Source organism: Alosa pseudoharengus, unplaced genomic scaffold (assembly GCF_046254945.1).
Source record: "Alosa pseudoharengus isolate Yale_2024_CS ecotype anadromous, Long Island Sound unplaced genomic scaffold, YU_APseudo_1.1 YU_APseudo_1.1_scf_3, whole genome shotgun sequence".
Classification (NCBI taxonomy): Eukaryota; Metazoa; Chordata; class Actinopteri; order Clupeiformes; family Clupeidae; genus Alosa; species Alosa pseudoharengus.
Genome location: NW_027468718.1, coordinates 32,007,461 through 32,026,539, shown reverse-complemented (window position 1 = coordinate 32,026,539; position 19,079 = coordinate 32,007,461).

The following is a 19,079-nucleotide window of genomic DNA, read 5'->3' as shown; positions in this document are numbered from 1 at the left end:
TGTGGTTTTGTAATGATTTCACTCTTGAAAATGTACGTGGGCAGCCATCAAGTCCACATGTAACTGAAAATGCCTCTAGGTTTTCATGAAAAAGCTGCTGGTGCTTTAAAAGTTTGTTGTGTGTTGGTTTTTTGATTGGACAAAATGTACACTGAAAATTCATGTCCGTTCATATGGACCTACCAATGAAAGTGTCCTTGGCATGCCCTAGTCCAGCTTCTTCAAGCCATTCACAAACTTGTGACACTGACCATAGATGTGCCATACCTGATGAAAAATATAAACATTAATTAGAAAAATCATTCAATTTACTTATGAACACCAAAAAACAAATTGCATACTACAGTGAAATGCATTTTCTATTAAATTGCTTACATTTTTAAGCATCTTGCACCAAATATGCTGACTTGACTGAGATACAAATGTGTATTTTTCAAACATATCTCCCCCCCCCAGAATGCTTGCCTTGTGCTGTGCAAGCCGCTACCTGCCTCAACGAAAACGCCATCATGCTTAAAAAATATTCCAGCATGATAGCTATGCCTATGTTGAGGTCTCAAGTACGAATATTCTGTGAAATTATCAATTAAACGTCAGATGTGTGACATTTTGGTCTAGAAAAATCATAATCAACATACATCGACCTCGTGTGCGTCTCAAGGTGGAACGTACAGGAACATTTCTAGAAATTCAAACCGTATTTTTTTCTGTCTGAAACTGCATTTTGCCGTTTGCATTTTGGAAACATCCAAAGGGGAAGCCCAAACCCGTTAACGTTACATATACGTGATCGTACCATTTTAAGTTTGGCTAGCTGCTAAGCTAGTTAACGTTCAGTAACATATAACACTCCACCCACACGAAATTAAAGACAGAGACAATATTCACATTCAAAATTGACATTCAATCAAAAAACGTCAAACTGACCGTTGAACATGTAAGCAGCAATAACTTAAAAAAACGTTGATAAAGTTTCAAGACGCAGCTATATAGAAGCTGCTAGCTACTCATAAAATGGCGCCCGACCTGATTGCTATCTAACGTTAACTGTTAACGTTAGTTAATGTTAAAGTTAACTAAGGATTTTCAACTTTTCTTTTGTAAAATTGGGATATAGACTTCGTTTCGTCAACCCCACAAATCGCTAATGTATTTGCTTGATAATGAGATTAAGCTGGTGTACAACAAGCACTCTTAGAAACACTTACCGAAAGGTTTATATAATCTTCTGGCAGCTTCAACGAGATGTGACCTCCAGCAGAAGTTCAGGCGAAGAGAAAAGACTGAGGATTAACAACGTTCGTGAGATGGCGGTTGCGCGCTAGAATGTTCGCAAAGATTCTGGAATCTTTGGATCTGAGGCTCGTGTTGACAGACTGAAAATTATCTTTTTGGAGGAAAGTGATCGAAGACACAAAGTATATCTATTTTTCAAACAATTTCACGCACACAGGCTTTCCCAAACCATTCAGCCTAGCTAGCACTTTCCCTTCTCATTCCACCCTCCCAAACGAATGATGACCAAGGCTGTAAGGTTATTCAATGCACACACAATCCGCTGCGATCAAACATGTCATTCAAACATGTGACAAGTCACAAAACAACCTTGTTGTGCCCGAGAGGTTGAGGCGAGCCTAGCCCAAGTGTAGTCTGCCTATGCCAGTGGGGTCAGTGGATTGTAGGGTTACAATAAATTAACAATGAACATGAAATTATCGTACATTATGAGATGTTTTGTTTTCATTATTGATCGGTATTGAGGTCAAAATTATCATACAAATACGATAATATCTGGCAACACTGGCGAGGCTGCTGCATGCCTACTTGGCTCTAACCATGGAAATAATATGTATATCCCATATTTGTGAAAGGAAAATGATGCACAAACTGTTTTAGAAATATTAACAACTATATCTGGTGACCTGATCACAATGTCCCAATGCCTAATTTGTGCATAGGCTAGTGTTCAGTGCACTCTAAAAAATGCTGGGTTATTTTTTCAACCCAAACGCTGGGTTGAGGCTGTTGGGTCGTTTTGTTTGGTTGTTTTTACTCATATTGGGTCATTTCTGTAACCCAGCTTGCTGGGTTGATAGTTTATCACTGCTGGGTTGATAGTTTAGGGCTGTGCTCCCCCCTGTCCCCCACCTGACGTGGAGTACACTACCCAGCACCAGGGTGACTTCAACACAGATGCATAGTTATTTGAAGGTTGAGAGAAAAAAATCGGCAGGCAGGCATATTCTTTCAACCGTCCAGTCCAGCAGCTGTCAACATGCAATGGAAATCAGGTGATTTCGGAAGGTATGTATCTGCTTTTATTTATTTATTTATTTTTATCCAGACGGATTTTAAAAGTCCACCCAGAGACATACCCTTTGTGATATCAAGGAATATTCTGCCTGCCATTTCGTTCAGCTTCAAGCAGGTTAGCAGGTGTCATTCATTCCAGCTAATATTAGCTACTGTTAATGATAAATCTACACAAAGACAGACTCATAAAACATATTTCTGTATTCACTGGGTAGGAACTGCTGAACAGAAACAAAACAAACTTTTACAACGAACTACAATTAGCATACCAGCAGCTGGTAGGTAACGTTAGCAGACTTGGAAACTTTATGCTAATTAAATATGCTTAGTGGCTAACGTTTGTCAACTAGCTAACACCGTCGAAGTAGTCTCTTCACAACACACGTAACTTACGATAATAATCATGCCAAACAACATCTTATTAAATTATTCAGGGTAGCCTCATATTATAGCCATGTAACTTACTGGGTGGTTCTTGGTGGTAACATTAACTTGGATTCACTAAGAATGTGTTAACATAGCTAGCTAACGTTAGCACTGCTGACTGTCAGCCTAATGTTAGGCTAACGTTAATGGTAATGTTACCTGCTAGTGTTATCAAGCTCATCTGACAAAAACGCACGTTTTGTATTACCGGTATTATGTTTAAAACAACTCCATAATATAAGGTGGTCATGGTTTCCGAGTGTGTTGCACTAATAATTTGTCTCCCGGTGAATTTTTATGTCTGTCAACATCATTCACTGGTAATGGTTCATGCACGTCTTGATATAAAGTTTTGTAGGCTAACCGTGATTAAAATGCACTCTTTTTTTCTTTGATTGACAGGACTGACCCCCAAAACGGACTTTGGAATCTGCCTGCCTTCATGGAAGTATCACATGCATTTTATACTAGGCTATCTATTCAAAAATAAAGAAAACTATCAAATAAATAATTATGTTTAACTGTTTTATTTCATTGCATGGCTTTTGATGGACATTTAATATAGACTGTCTATATCAGGCCTAAAGCTGTTAACAGAAGGTGTGACTTTCAAGTAAGTAAATACAAACTTTGAGTTATTACAAGTTTGTACAAGCAGAGTATTTTAAAAATCAACCAGTAGTTTTGGGGGGATTTGGTTACATAACCCAAACGTTACGTAACTTTAACTAAACAGTTGTGTCAACATAACCCAACATATTGGTTAAATGTCAACCCAGTTGTTGGGTTAAATTTAGTAACCCAATTTGCTTGGTTAAGATAACCCAATGCTGTGTTGGACCACATTTTACTCAGCGGCTGGGTTGAAAACAACCCAGTTTGGGTTGTTTTCAACCCAGCATTTTTTAGAGTGTGTGTGCATCATAACACCACAAGTAGGCTAGGGCATTGCTCGGCTATGGAATCTCTCCGAATGGAATGGCATAGGCCTAGGCTATTTGATGGACTCGATGTAGACAGGCAACAGTCAATGTGACAACCTGGCTGTCACTCGCAGCTGGGACACGGCCAGGCTACTTAATTTGATCCAAATAACTCGAAATTTGTTGTTTGAGCAGTCAAGATAGATTTGTGTAAACATTTGTGCTGTGCAGCCTTCATTGACCACCAAATGGCAAATGTCCTAGCCCGTTATGGTCTCTGAAGAACCATTTCCAATGTGAAGAACCTTTTGCCTGATGTAATGGTTCAACACAGAATTTTGACTCTCCGTGGAACCATCCAGAAATGTAAAGAACCATTTAAGCACCTTTATTTTTTAGAGTGCACTTACAACAAGTATTGCTGATCCTAGCACTTACCAGCCGTCTTGAACTGACACTCAACTGTTTAAAAACAGCACTCTCTGATGCACTTATTCTTACTGTACTCTACCGTTTTTAAATTGTCCTAAAATCGTTGAAAGAATTGTTTGTTAGTCGCTTTGGTTAAAAATGTGTCAGCCAAATGTAATGTAATGTAAAGTAATAATGGTGTAGGCCTATCTGATTAAGACCCAAAGAGTGGTTGAAACGTACTTATTAAATAACACTGGGAGCACAGAACTACAGAACAGACTATCTTTACTTTTTTCCCTTTGCAACTGTCAAAGAAATCCCATAAACACAGGAAGGCCTAGGGTATCCTACATCAGATGACCTAAAGATTAGGCTCTTCTGCATAGCATTAAGTGATTGGTATGCAGTAATTTGAACACTGACCTTGATCTAGCCTACTTTGGCTATTTAAAGGTCATTTATTGCCAAAACATCACACAATATAAATGAGCTATAACAAACAATAAAGGACTTAATCACACACAAACTACTATTTTATTGACTACAAAAATAATAATTATGTAGGAAGTTTAGAACTCCTCTCCTTTGGTCAACCCAGAATTGACCAAAAGTGCACCAAATTCAACACAAATGACTCAATACACTGCCTGCTTCCTTTCTTTTTCCAGATATTTTAGGATTTGGATATCATTTCAATATTGAGTATCAACATATTTATGGCAGGTATTTATGGCAGGTATTGTATCGAAGTCATAATTTTGGTATCGTTACAACACTATGACAGAGCCACTCTGTTTTCTAGATGTCGAGGATCGGAGGCTCTACCACCAGCAAGTGATGCTGCTCAATGGCATATTAGAAAAGTACATTATCAAGCTCTAGTATGGAGGCAAGCACACATACCAAATCCAGTGTTACTAGAAGTAAAATGTTTTTTACTTGCCGGTTGTTGCTGATGGTAGATGCAGTTCTGCATTAGGCTTATTCCCGCTATCTAAGTTCATATGTACTGTCGGATATATTCTGAGTTGAAGGTTATCTGCAATTTGTTATTGTGATGAAATGCATTAAACACCACGAGTGACTCACTATGTTAGCAATAAAAATATGGTTGTGTTTTGATTAGAATTTCCGAGTTTATTACATGTTAACTGTAATCATGTTCCCATTAACCTTTAAACACTGTTCATTGCTACCCCCCTTAATTTACTGTTCGCGGTCAAACTTGACCGGACAGTTTTAACTGCTCTTAAATACCAATACTATGACAAAAAATTATTATTTAATAGAACATTATTGTAAACAGACCCTTATTAGAACATTAACATCTACATCGTGTTTGTGTGTGGGGGTGGGTGTGTTTCTGTATGTGTGTGAATGTGTGTGAACACTGGTGGTTCACATGCACAGTGGCAACATGACAACATGAACTGACAACATGTACTGAGTGTGTGTCTGTGAGTGGGTGTACATGTGTATGTACTGTATGTGTGTCTGTTTTTTGTGTGTGTGTGTGTGTGTGTGTATGTCTGTTTGTGTGTGTGTGGGTGTGACTGTTTCTGTGTGTGTACATGCATGTGTGTGCAAACATTGGTGGTTTTCCTGCACATGTGGCAATATGACAACATGAACTGACAACATGAACTGTGTGTGTGTGTGTACATGTGTGTGTATGCGTCTGTTTGTGTGTGTGTGTTTCTGTGTGTGCATGCCTGTGTGTGCGAAGATTGGTGGTTCACATGCACAAGTGGCAACATGACAACATGAACTGAAAACATGAACTGTGTGTGTGTGTGTGAGTGGGTGTACATGTGTGTGTGAGTGGGTGTACATTTGAGTTTGTGTCTATTTGTGTGTGTGTGGGTGGGTGTGTTTCTTTATGTGCGTGAATGCCTATGTTTGCGAACATTGGTGGTTCACATGTACAAGTGGCAACATGACGTGTGTGCATGTACATGTGTGTGGGAACATTGGTGGTAAGTAGTAGGAGTGTGTGTAAGGAGATGTCTTTTATCTCCTGGATGAAAATTATACTCTTTCCCATTTATTTCCTATGGCGGTCATTTTTGACCGTAAACAAAAAAAGTGTTTCTACGTTGAATAAATCACTCAAAATTCAAAGAAAGTAGTCAATAAATAAAGTCTATGTGTTCAAAAGTCTTTTGTGAAGGATATCATAAGATCTTGAGGCAATCTGATGAAAAATGCCATATTTATGGTACAGGGAATGTGTAAATCGGTCATTTTTGACCGGAACAGTGTTAGAAGGTTAAATACGTTAATAAACTATAGTATGGCTTCTTTAATGCTCAAACATGTATTTAGAGAACACTTTTATTTGGTTTTATTGATTTACTTTTGAAATCAACCCAATTTAGGGAAAAATAAGCAAAAATAATCGCTATTTTATGTTAAAATTATTATGCGGCTTAGAACTCAGAATTGAGCTTGGTAAACAAAATATTCAGAATCAGCACCCTCAAATTAGGTAAGAAGGGTGGTTTACCAACTTTTCCTCAAATTTGCCGTCAGAAGTTCTCTTCTGTGAAGCTGCTCTCCCTCTATGTTCAGAGAGTATAGAGACAAGAGGGCCACACAACCACAAATATATCTCCAAAACATTAGTCAATACACAGACACAAAATGATTAACAATGTTCGCCTTTCACTTCTTGACTCAGTTGGAGGACTCCTTGTACCTGTGCTCAAGTTTATGATCTCACTGCACATACTCTCAATACAACCTCCTACAACATCATCACAGCTGAGGCTAATAGTGGCTGCCAGATATCAACCTGGAAATCTGCAGACCTGATTGATGTCATCACCCAGGTGAAAAAACCCACTCTGGGGAAAGATGAGAACGTAATAATGAGGCATTCGAAGCATTGATCTGGCATAATTGATCTGGCATAATTGATCTGGCATAATTGTCTCCTGGGTGTCTCTTTACCCTTCTATGATCACTTCAAATGGGGAAAGCCTGATGAGGGTAAAAGTGCTATGCTACTGCCTGACCGGCCATTTACTGTGAATAGACAACTACATTCATAGACATCCATCACTGATGACCGTGTGGGACACACTATACCAGTGTTTCTTAACTGGTGGGTCGGGACCCAAAAGTGGGTCGGGGAACTGTTCTGGGTGGGTCGCAGAGCTTGTGGTTAAAAATAAATAAAAAAAATCAGCAATTTAAAATGATACCTTATCAGATCTAATATCGGACCTTTATTTTTTTGATAAACTTTATTTGTAGCCTATTGACATAGACAATGTTTATGTGACAGGTCATGTTAGATCATTTTAGTGGTTAACGGAAGCAGGCTGCTACTCTGAATATTTGAAGTAGCCTACAGTAGGCTCAGATATGGATTCGCTTAAACTGAGGACAAAATAGGATAGAAACCCCATTGTGTGGTGTGCAATAGATGGCTGGCACATGAGAGCATGAAACCATCAAAACTAAAATGCCACATAGAAACAAGACACCCCTGTCAAAGTCATACGTAGAGTAGCCTACTTTAAAAGGTGACATTAAGAGTTGAAGACACAAATGTAGGCTAATGCCAAATAAGTACTGTAGGCCTACAGGCACTTCGCTTGTCTTGCCATGTAACTCGCCATATCCATGGGTTAAACGCTAAGAAAAAAATATGGGTCGCGACTTTATGAACATGGGAAATTGTGGGTCCCAAAGTCAGACCTTGAGAACCAGGGACGTGCACAGGGGGGTTGCTCAGCCTCAGGTTGCCCGGGCAACTGCCCATATGGCCTCGACTCACGTTGCCCTTCCGAGGGGAAAATAAATAAATAAATCGTACGGAATGCAGTGGATGCAGAATTTCACGTAGACCTAGATAAAAAAATCGCAAAGACTCATTCACTTCCATTCGGGCACCGAAAGTGAAAGTCAGTAAGGGAAGGGCAAACTCTGTTTACGTGGCTGAAGCGCTGCACGCGACCGGCACCTGAGCTGAGCCTGCATGAGCGGCCTTAGAAGGAGATTGTCACGAAACCACGTTGTCGGAAAAAGTGAGTTTGTGATGTATAACAAACGAACGATCATCATCAAGTTTTATGAAATTAATTCAAATCTTTATAAATCCAGGCTGAGTTTGCCACGTTTAGCCTAAATAATCAGACAGATAGCCCGCAGACAAGCAGCCTGTTACCACATAGCCAGTTTTGGTAGGCATTAGGCCAGGGGTAGGCAAACTGCGGCCCGCGCACCAAGCACTTTCATCCGGCCCGCCGAGCATTTAATTTGGTTATCAGGCTGCTCGCTATTTTTTTCCTGTGACAGAGACGACATTGGTTAGCTTTATCGCAAACTGCTTTTCACTCTTAGAGAACGTTTACAATGTCAAAACATCATGTTAAATAGAGATGATAGGCCTAGGCTACTCTAAGTTATCTCCTTTGCAGCAGAACTACCTTGAACATTATGCTACTAGCCTACTGTGCGGCCCGCCGGCCAATTTTCAAAACCCAATGTGGCCCTTGAGCCAAAATGTTTGCCCACCCCTGCATTAGGCAAACTAAGCTACATGTGTGCTGATAGTTACTTTCTCACATTTTAGCAAGAATGAATGATGGAAGTAATGCATCACATTAATTATTTTATTCAAAATGGTTAAATGCTTAAATCACTATTTTGGGTATTGTTTGAAGCCAAGATGCCCACTGAAAAGAGGCGGATTCAGGAGAGGGAGAGACAATTCAGGGAGGCAGCAAAGGCCAGCACATCACTGCAGGGTTGGCTGTGAAAAAGCCAACCAGCAGGTGAGACAGAAACTTTCTGTGATAAAGATGACATGACACTGTGTAAGCGAATTGATTAATTAATCAGACTCATATTTTAGCCTACTAATGGCAGTTTCATAATTACATTACATTTAAGATGAGGAGCAGTCACAAGCCTCCAGAACATGTGAGGAAAATGTGGACCAGGAGGGCAGGTAGGCCCAAGTGATTATCACCAAATATGAGATGAGAGGACCATGCTAGAAAGTACAGGGTTAAAGAGCTGCATGCTAAATAATTGTAATCTAAAAAAACATAGGCTATAATTTCAAAGATCTTGCCTGAGCAGAACATAAATACCACTAGTGGGCATTAAAATAATAATGATAATGGCAATAACAATAATATATAATTGGTCAGATGATGAGCCCACTTTTGGAGAAACCTATCAGTGACTTGATAGGATATTGATTGATAGGGATATTGATGTTGGTGATTTTCATGCTCAAGTCATGTTTTTCTGTGTTATTAGTTAAGGTGATTGAGTGCTGTATTTCAGTGTTTTACTTCTATATATATATAGAAGTGTATATATATTTTAATAAAGGCTATGTTATTCTCAGTCCTTCATATAGCCAGTGAGTTGTTTTTTTTTTTGGGGGGGTGCCCTTTTTTCAGGTCAGAGCAACCGCCCCTCAAAATTCCTGTGCACGTCCCTGTTGAGAACCACTGCACTATACTGACCTGTGTCACAGACACTCACTATCCAGCCTGATGGTGTCTGGCGGACAGCCAATCATCAGTTTGGTATGTCCCGGCCCTTTAGATGTCTGTAATCTTAACTGCTCTCTCTGGCTTTCCCTCACAATCTGAAAGTGTCATGAGTTGCTTTCAGAGTCGGACCCAAATGCAGGACTAGGATTAAATTCAAATTCACCTTTACTCACAGGAGAACCAAGAACAGAGCAACCACATGACAACCCACAATGACCAAGACAAACACAAGACCTTAAATACACAAGAAACTAGGGGTGTAAAGATTAACCGATACGTATCGGTATCCGTTTTTAACGTGTAAGATACGGCTACATCAATACGTGAAGCCCCGTATCGAAATAAAACTGAAATGAACCGGTCGTTATATCGATTTACTTGTTACGAATCGGTTCACAACCTTTTCTGCTCGCTCAGACTCTCATTTACGTTCCAAGCAGCGTGTTCATCCCTCGTCTGGTTTTGAAACTATACGTGGCACAGAATTGTGGGTAATGCAGTTCGTTTTTGGCTACATTCATTGCCCAAAATTGTCAAATGACCTCATTACCCATACATCTACTGCAACTTAAGCACGTGACAACTCGCACTCGGTCGTTTGTATTACAGTTTTTACTCTCTTGTTTTTCAAAATCCAGCGCGAAATTAAACACTAAACAGCAACGATAGTCTGTATAGCCTTACGTTTGATGAAGGGATTTCCTTAATGTTAAATAATAATTTGGCCTTTGCTAAAACGATGCACAAATTATTAGCCAATTATTTTGTTCATATTGACTCAGACTTGTGGCATTATAGGTTTCTGCATTAGGTCTACCGTTGGAACAAAATAAACCCAGAGAGTTCATTGATATGTAGGCATTTTATTCGTGTAGGCTATATGAGAAAAGGCCAAGAGTGTCTTAAGCACTGTTTTATTTTATTTCGGTATTGTCTTACCTCAACAAGGCTACAGCTCCATGAAAACAATCAGATATAACTCTATAAAATCTATAGTCTATAAAAAAAATATGTTGTATTTGGTTGCTGTGTTTGACTGAAATGTAGACTATTCTTTTTTCATTTCAATACAGTATATGAAACAAACCTCAGTTTAGATAATCATATTAATTTTTTTGCCTAATTGATAACCATGACCATGATAACTGATAATATAAAATTAATGTGCACCTTGAGCAAATGATAAAAAATCTTTAAGAATGCTTTCCATTCTTGAACTGCATCGAATTGCATCGAATCGCATCGCATCAAATCGTACTGAATCGTTTTTTATGAACATGTATCTTTTCTTGTATCGAATCGTGCCCATGTATCTAGATGCGAATCGTATCGTCTTTTACATGAGAGATTCACACCCCTACAAGAAACTAATAAGGAAACACAACACAAACCATTGGACAAGATCAAGGAGACACAGGTAAACAAGGCACTAATCAGACTACTGAGGGGTATTCCAGAAAGCAGGTTTACTGGCTTAACTGGTGGGGTATACTACGAATCTCGATTAGTGGGTTAGCAAGGTATGTTGCGCTCAAAGCCAGGGTATGCTGTGACACGAAAGTGGTTCAGTTTTAGCGTCGCTGTATCACCATGGTATCTTATGCTGTCAACCAAACCTGGTCGGGACCAGGTTATCAGCTAAGATTTCGGATTAGATCGGCTACTTAAAGCACTAAGCGCAGCTTCCTAGCCCCTCCTCTGACAATGGCGCCACCATTCGTAGGTATTCCTGTGGATCTCGGTGCATGCATCGTTCAAGGGTCCCTCCGGAGACAGAGGGTGTTTCGGGACAGATCCGATCCTTTAGCATTGCCTGAGGATATACTCTATGAGAGATACAGGTGGGGTATTCGCTATTTGATCGCTCTTGTTGGACCGTATGTGTGTAATGCCACAAAAAGAAGCCGTGCGCTTACTGTTGCACAGTGTGTCTGTGTTTCACTGTGTTTTTTTGCCACGGGAACATATTTACATGCAGTTGGTGATGCAGAAAATCTAAGCAAAAACACGGTGTGCCGTGCAATCCAAAAGGTTGTAGCTGCACTTAATAAATTAATGTAGCTGCACTAAATGTGTGGCGGTAGAGCGTCAGTCTTGAATGTGTAATGTAATGTAATGCCTTTATTTGTCCCCCAGTGGGGCAATTAGTTTTGCAGCAGTACGAGCACACAAAATTACAAAAAATACATAAATACACATAATATAATAAATAACATGGTGCACATCATTATCATAGGGTAAACTACCTTTTCCTCCTAGCGTTTAGAAGGGAGACAGCAGAAGGAACAAAGGAGTGTTTGAATCTATTTGTTTTGGCAAATGGGAGTCTGAGCAATGAACCTGATGGTAGAAACTGAAACTGTTGATGTAGAGGATGAGAACAGTCAGACAAGATGGAGTTTGCTTTCTTAAATAGCTGTTTGTTGTAGAGATCCTGTAAAGTTTCTTGTCCAAGCCCAATAATTTTGCTACTAACACTAACAACCTTGTTTAGCAGGTTCCTCTCCTTTACCCTCAAGGACTGAAACCAACAAATAAAGGAGAATGTAATAACAGACTCAATAAAAGAACGATAAAACATAGTCATCAGGGTAGAGTCAACCTGGAATTTGGAGAGTTTTCGAAGACAAAAAAGACGCTGCTGGCTTTTCTTATAGATCGAGTCAGTATTTTTCTCAAATGTCAGCTTGTTGTCAAGAAAGGTGCCTAAGTACTTATAAGACTCTACAGATTCGACTGTCTGACCATCAATCACTATGATATCCGGAGAAGGCTGCACACTTCTAAAATCAATGCACATGTCCTTTGTCTTTAAAACATTTAAGGATAAAAAAGATTCCTGACACCATTTTAAAAAGTAATCAACCACAGGACCATGCGATGTTTCCGTGCTATTTAACAGGCTCACTATAACTGTGTCATCCGCAAACTTCAATATATGACGGTTTTCAAAATTGCTACGGCAATCATTTGTGTACATTATGTACAGCAGGGGACAGAGAACGCACCCTTGAGGTGAGCCAGTAGATGTTACAGATAGATCAGAGAAATGGCCATTTACTCTGACTATTTGTGTCCTCAATGTAAGAAAATCCAAAATCCAGCCACCAATACTACCTTCCAGACCAAAGTTATCCCTTAGTCTCTGGATTAGTAGGTGTGGCTGAATAGTATTGAAGGCGGATGAGAAGTCAACAAACATCAATCTAACATGGTTTTGATGTGTGCGTGCGGGGTTCGTCCCTCAAGCATTATGTACTTACATTACATTACATTTGGCTGACGCATTTGTAACCAAAGCGACTAACAACATGGTAAACAGCTTAAGTTTCAAAGCAATTCTGAACAATATATATATATATGCTGTTATCTCATACTTATGTGTAGGGCTTGAATAGTCCATATTATTGTCAAATGGAATAGTTATTCGCTAAAGGTCATGGAAGTAGTGTGTTGTATTGCACGTGTTTCTTTAACGTCCTACAATTCTCTAATCCATTACTAGGATTCCCCAAACTCATAGGTGCTATTGATTGCACCCATGTCCCCATCAATGCTCCTTTAGGGGAGCATGAGGCTGACTTAGTGAACCGAAAGTCAACCCATAGTATCAATGTGCAGGTAAAGTATTAGGCTAGATCATGTGGGATTAGCAAATGCATACAGGTACTAACGTTGTACTGGTGCTTCATAATATCCAGACTATGTAAAACAAATGCCATTTGCAGATGACTCGTGACCATCAGCACTGATGGTAACCAGTGTGGACGCCAAATGGCCCGGCTCGGTGCACGACTCGCGTATATTCCGGGAGTCCAGTCTTTGCCGTCAGTTCCAGCAAGGTGTGCCAATTACACAAGAGCACTAACTCTAAATTTGGAGTAACGCATTAACCACACCGTGTTATCCCCCTTTAATAGGCCGTTACGATGGATTACTTGTAGGGGACAGAGGGTATGCCTGCATGCGGTTCCTGATGACTCCGTACAGTGACCCACAGAGTCGGTCAGAGGGCCGCTTCAACAGGGCCCTCAGCACATGCAGGGTGAGGATTGAAATGACATTTGGGATAATCAAGTCCCGCTTCAACTGCCTCCGGGGTCTGAGGGTGAAGCCGGAAAGAGCCAGACAGATCATTACTGCATGTGTGGTGCTCAATAACATCACCAGTATTAGGAAGGAGAGAACCCCTCATGTGCCATTGGTGGCTGATGACGTTGTGGACCCCATCACAGTAGACCATCCCACAGGAGTGGCCGTCAGACAGGCGATCACCAACCAGTTTTTTGAATAGATCTTTGATTTAATTTTTACAGGTGAATGTTTAATTTAGGTGTCCTCAGGGAAGGAATTAGTGCTTTTTTTCGTTGGGTATTGTTGAAGCCCTTTGTTTTGTGTGTGTTGAGGAAATACAATAGAGAAATACATTTGTTCATAAATTTTGACTTTATTTGCTTATTCGCGCATTTGCTGTGAATGTAGAAAAAGAACATTATTTCAGAGGGTTAGTCTGGCTTCACCAAAGTCAATCTAGTTCCTACATCATAGCCTACCCTCTCGAGGAGCTGAATCTCTAGCTTGAGCTTCTTAATCTCCAGGAGTTTTTTGGCGTTGTCCAGCTCAAGGTTGCGCTTATACAGCGCCCTTACAGTGTCTGTTCCGACCTATAGAAATGATAGTTAAAATAATAATTAACTGGTCAAAGCCTTCTGGCGCACCTTGCAAAAGGAATAACCTTGATCAAAACCTTGTCAGTCCCACGAGAAGGTCTTGTGGGGGGCTCATCTATGGTCTCACCCCTCTGTAGAATACATGATCAAAAGGAAGAGTCATGTGAAACAGTTAGGCTACATAACAGCACTGCTCGGTTGAGTTTCCCATTGGGATTGCTCTTTAAGGTGCAAAGGCACCACCTTTGACAAACATTATCCACTTTGGATAGTCGAGTGTCGTGTCGCCCATCACCCCTTACACAACCAACAGCTATGTCAGTGACATAATAGGCATTTTGTATTCTGCAAAGTCATGTTATCGGTTTAGGCCAGAGCCAGCTCCTCCGAAACAGTGAAGGGCGGTGAAAGTAATTGTAGTGAATAATTACTTAATATTAATCTTAGACTGGCGAACTTCAGGAAAACTCAGGAATCAGGTTTATTCTGTTACAAGCTGAGAGGGTACAAAAAAGGTCTACGGTCTATGTAGGCCTATCCCAGGCCTGAAAGGCCTAGGTTGGCCTGTAGCCAACTCCTCTCTTCCGCTCTACATCCTTAGTCTGACAATCCAAAATCTGATCTCACAAACATTGCAGTTTAGTTACTTTTAAATGGTTTAAACAAAGAACAAAATGGCGCCAAGAACAAGCCCACTTGATTGGTTCTACAGTTGGTATCAGACACACCTACTCACACCCACTTCACACCTATGAATTCTTGTCAGAATAGCATGAGGAGAGATATCTTATATATCAGAAATATCACTTATAGAATGTTCCAAATATTCTCACAATCAAATCATTACAATCCTGGTACTGAGACTATCAGAATGATACCAGACATGAATACATTTACATTTCATGATACATGGATACATTATATCAAGGTAGCATCCTTTGTCTTGTGTAAGTGATAGGCCTTAAACCAGCACATTAGCATTCCATTGGGGGAGGGGATAGTGTCTTTGTTTAAAACCAAGATGGGTTACATGGCTAACTAAAAGTAGTCTTGAAGTTAAATTATTATCCATTTTAACCATACATTTTATTGCTATCAATTCCCCCTTTTCAAGTCTGAATGACTTGAAGTTTAAAATAAGATTCCATAACATGAGCCTTCTTGAAAAATTTTACAATGTTTTTTTTTTTTTTTTATAAAGTCCATAATCAGTCCATAATCAATGTAAGTGTGCGTGAGCAAGGAAAGCAGCGTTCAGCATACATCCCTTCTTGCGTTTCTCTTCCGTTGAAGAAGGGTCCTCTTATGAAACTTGAATGTGTCTGCATTGTTTCAGTGTAAGTGTATGCGAGTGCAAAGGGTGTGCATGCAGGCCGCGTTCGGCGTGCACCCTTGTGTCAGTCCAAACAGTCCATGAACAATGGGCCATGAGTGTCTTTGATGATGCGGAGTGCGAGGCTGCTTTCGGTACCCCCTTTCGTTGCTTTCAGTCAGTCCGGTTTTGTTGCTTCCAGAGTCATGGCAGTTGGTTCTGCCACAGGTTCCGTTGGACCTGTGGTTCCTGAGCCTCGTCCAGTCTCGTCTCATGACTGGCCTGGCCCCCACCGCTGCTGCTGGCTGTACCTGAGCCCAGGGCAGCTGAGGCTGGTTAGTGGAGCCATCCGCCATCTTGAAAGGATCTTCTTGAGATGTTTGCGTAGTGGTGGTCGAAGACAAAGGCATGTCACACCTGCCTCTGTCCCTTCTGGCATGAAAGAGATTCTGGAGAGAGTGGGGAGTGGTTTCACAACAACTTGGGAGAGACATTAGCATGAGTGTAAACAGAGTCAAACAGTGTCTCGTGAATGCAGATTCACAAGTCAACAACAGTATGCTAATGTATTCAGTTTCTCAATTGGAGACAGTCACACCTTCTAACATAGCAGGGCTATTTACCTCCAAACAGACATTTGCATATATTGGCAAAGGCCAATATAAAGAAAATAAATAAACTTTTGGTTAAGTTTAGATGTTTAAAAGAAAAATAATCCACAGACTCACGTGGGTAGGGTACCCCTGCATGTCTTTTAAAGAGATTTTGCATTAGAAGTGAGGGACAGTAAAACAAAACAGTAGGCATTTAAAAAAATGACCATTTGAGCAATAAAACCAGTAAACTTAGATGGTATTTCAAGTCAATACCATCTATCTCCCCCTTTTTATAGTTTCTTAACTATAACAGATTGTGATCGATCCCAATATGAATGAAGAAAAGAAAATACACCACTAAAAACAAATAAAAAGTAATTTCAAACATAAAGAAACTCAAGTTGTGGGTATGAATCCATTCAATTGAACATTTGCCCACATCAAACAAGGCGTAAACATGTAGCAAACATTTCCCATTGGCATACAAGCAAAAATAAAAAAAAATATGTCTTAACATGTTAAACCCCAAAATGTGTCCCTTAAAAGATAAATTAAATGAAAGAAAGAAAATGGTTGAAATCAACAATGGTTTCCCATTATCACTCCTCTTAGGTTCATATCTCCCCAGTGAAGTTCCTTTTGTGTCCATGGGGGAGAAGCTGGGGGGTTGGTTATAGAATACAGTGCTGCTAGAACAAAGGCAGTGAGATAAGATAGCAAAAGGTGTGAAAACTTTTGACCCAAGAAAACAAAGAAGGACTTGAAACAAAAAATGGAAACAAACACATATAACGAAATAAACAAATTTCACACACACAGGGCCGGCCCACACGCGCATTCATTCATACTGGACACACAGACACACACAGCTCCATGGAGCTGGAGGACAACTTTAAACGGGCTGCAGGAAGAATTTCCTGCTTAAAAGAACAAAAGAAGTTTAGTCAAGCCTTTTCAGTTAGCTCATATTAGCTCACAAAGACATCTAGACGCCCCTAGCGGCAGCTAGTTAGCTCAGGCGTACTTAAAAGAGGCCTAACCATGCTCTCTTGAGCTTAGGCCTATGCTGTTTGAGCTTATGCTGTTTTCACACTTGAAAAAGATTACGACATGAAATCCTGGATTCAGATGTAAAACAAAACACCACATCTATTCAAAAACAAAACAAGACTAGTGTTAGCTTAACACTTTGGATTCTAGCCGCTCATACGCTCTTGGTGATAAAAACAAAAACAGCAGCGCCAAGTTCTGTCTAATATTCTGTTTTGGTAATGAAGGAATAAAAATGTTCTGTAAACAAAGAGGGGCATAAGCTACGTAGGAAAATAGATCGCTCACTATACCACAGTGATTAATATTGAGTTGCCTAGCACACTCGCGAATCTATTTACTCTTTATATCCAATAAAGAGGCTCTCTTCTGGATTGGGCTTCATAGAAGCTATTGTAATCCAGCACAAATAGGGCCATTTACAAAATATGGATTAATTCGTCTTGTGCGACGTTTTGCCAAAATCGGGGAAGCACAAATTTATGTCCACTATTAAATTACGGTTTTGCCAAAATATTGCCAAAATCGGGGAAGCACAATTTTGTGTCCACTATTAAGTTACGGTTTTGCCAAAATGTCTACTCACTCAGAATGCCTTTTCCGATATCTTAACGCCCGTTCCAAACTGTGGTTAGCAGGAACCGCCCGGGTTTACAGATCCACCTTCGTTCATCACCAAAGAAGAAATGCAGATAAAAAGCGTCCTTACCTGGGAGCTGACACCAAAGCGATGAGAAAAAGAAAAAAAAAAAAAAAAACTGCGGCATCTTAGAATCAGCGACAAAAGTATATTATCTCTGCGGTTGGAACCTCCATGAAAGTAATTGTAGTGAATAATTACTTAATATTAATCTTAGACTGGCGAACTTCAGGAAAACTCAGGAATCAGGTTTATTCTGTTACAAGCTGAGAGGGTACAAAAAAGGTCTACGGTCTATGTAGGCCTATCCCAGGCCTGAAAGGCCTAGGTTGGCCTGTAGCCAACTCCTCTCTTCCGCTCTACATCCTTAGTCTGACAATCCAAAATCTGATCTCACAAACATTGCAGTTTAGTTACTTTTAAATGGTTTAAACAAAGAACAAAATGGCGCCAAGAACAAGCCCACTTGATTGGTTCTACAGTTGGTATCAGACACACCTACTCACACCCACTTCACACCTATGAATTCTTGTCAGAATAGCATGAGGAGAGATATCTTATATATCAGAAATATCACTTATAGAATGTTCCAAATATTCTCACAATCAAATCATTACAATCCTGGTACTGAGACTATCAGAATGATACCAGACATGAATACATTTACATTTCATGATACATGGATACATTATATCAAGGTAGCATCCTTTGTCTTGTGTAAGTGATAGGCCTTAAACCAGCACATTAGCATTCCATTGGGGGAGGGGATAGTGTCTTTGTTTAAAACCAAGATGGGTTACATGGCTAACTAAAAGTAGTCTTGAAGTTAAATTATTATCCATTTTAACCATACATTTTATTGCTATCAGCGGTAAACCTGGGATTTCAGTTCCAGACCCCGTTTACACAAGCATGTGTATTTTTATAAACGAAGACATTTCCCTACGTTTGAGCCTTTCATTTAGACGCAAACGGAGAATTCGCCCCGTAAAACGGTTATCCAAAAAAACTCCGGCCAAAGTGATTTTTTTGGAAAACGTATGCGTTTGGTTGTAAGCTGTGGTAAACGGAGTTTTGGGCAGCCAACGTCAAAGTATGCGACAGAAGTACACCAAATGTGCGACCAATGTTTACATTTACATGTTCTCACGTGCGACTTCACATTTTGGGGCTGAGGTGATCATGGATGCGCTCAGAATAGCCATCGCGTTTATGT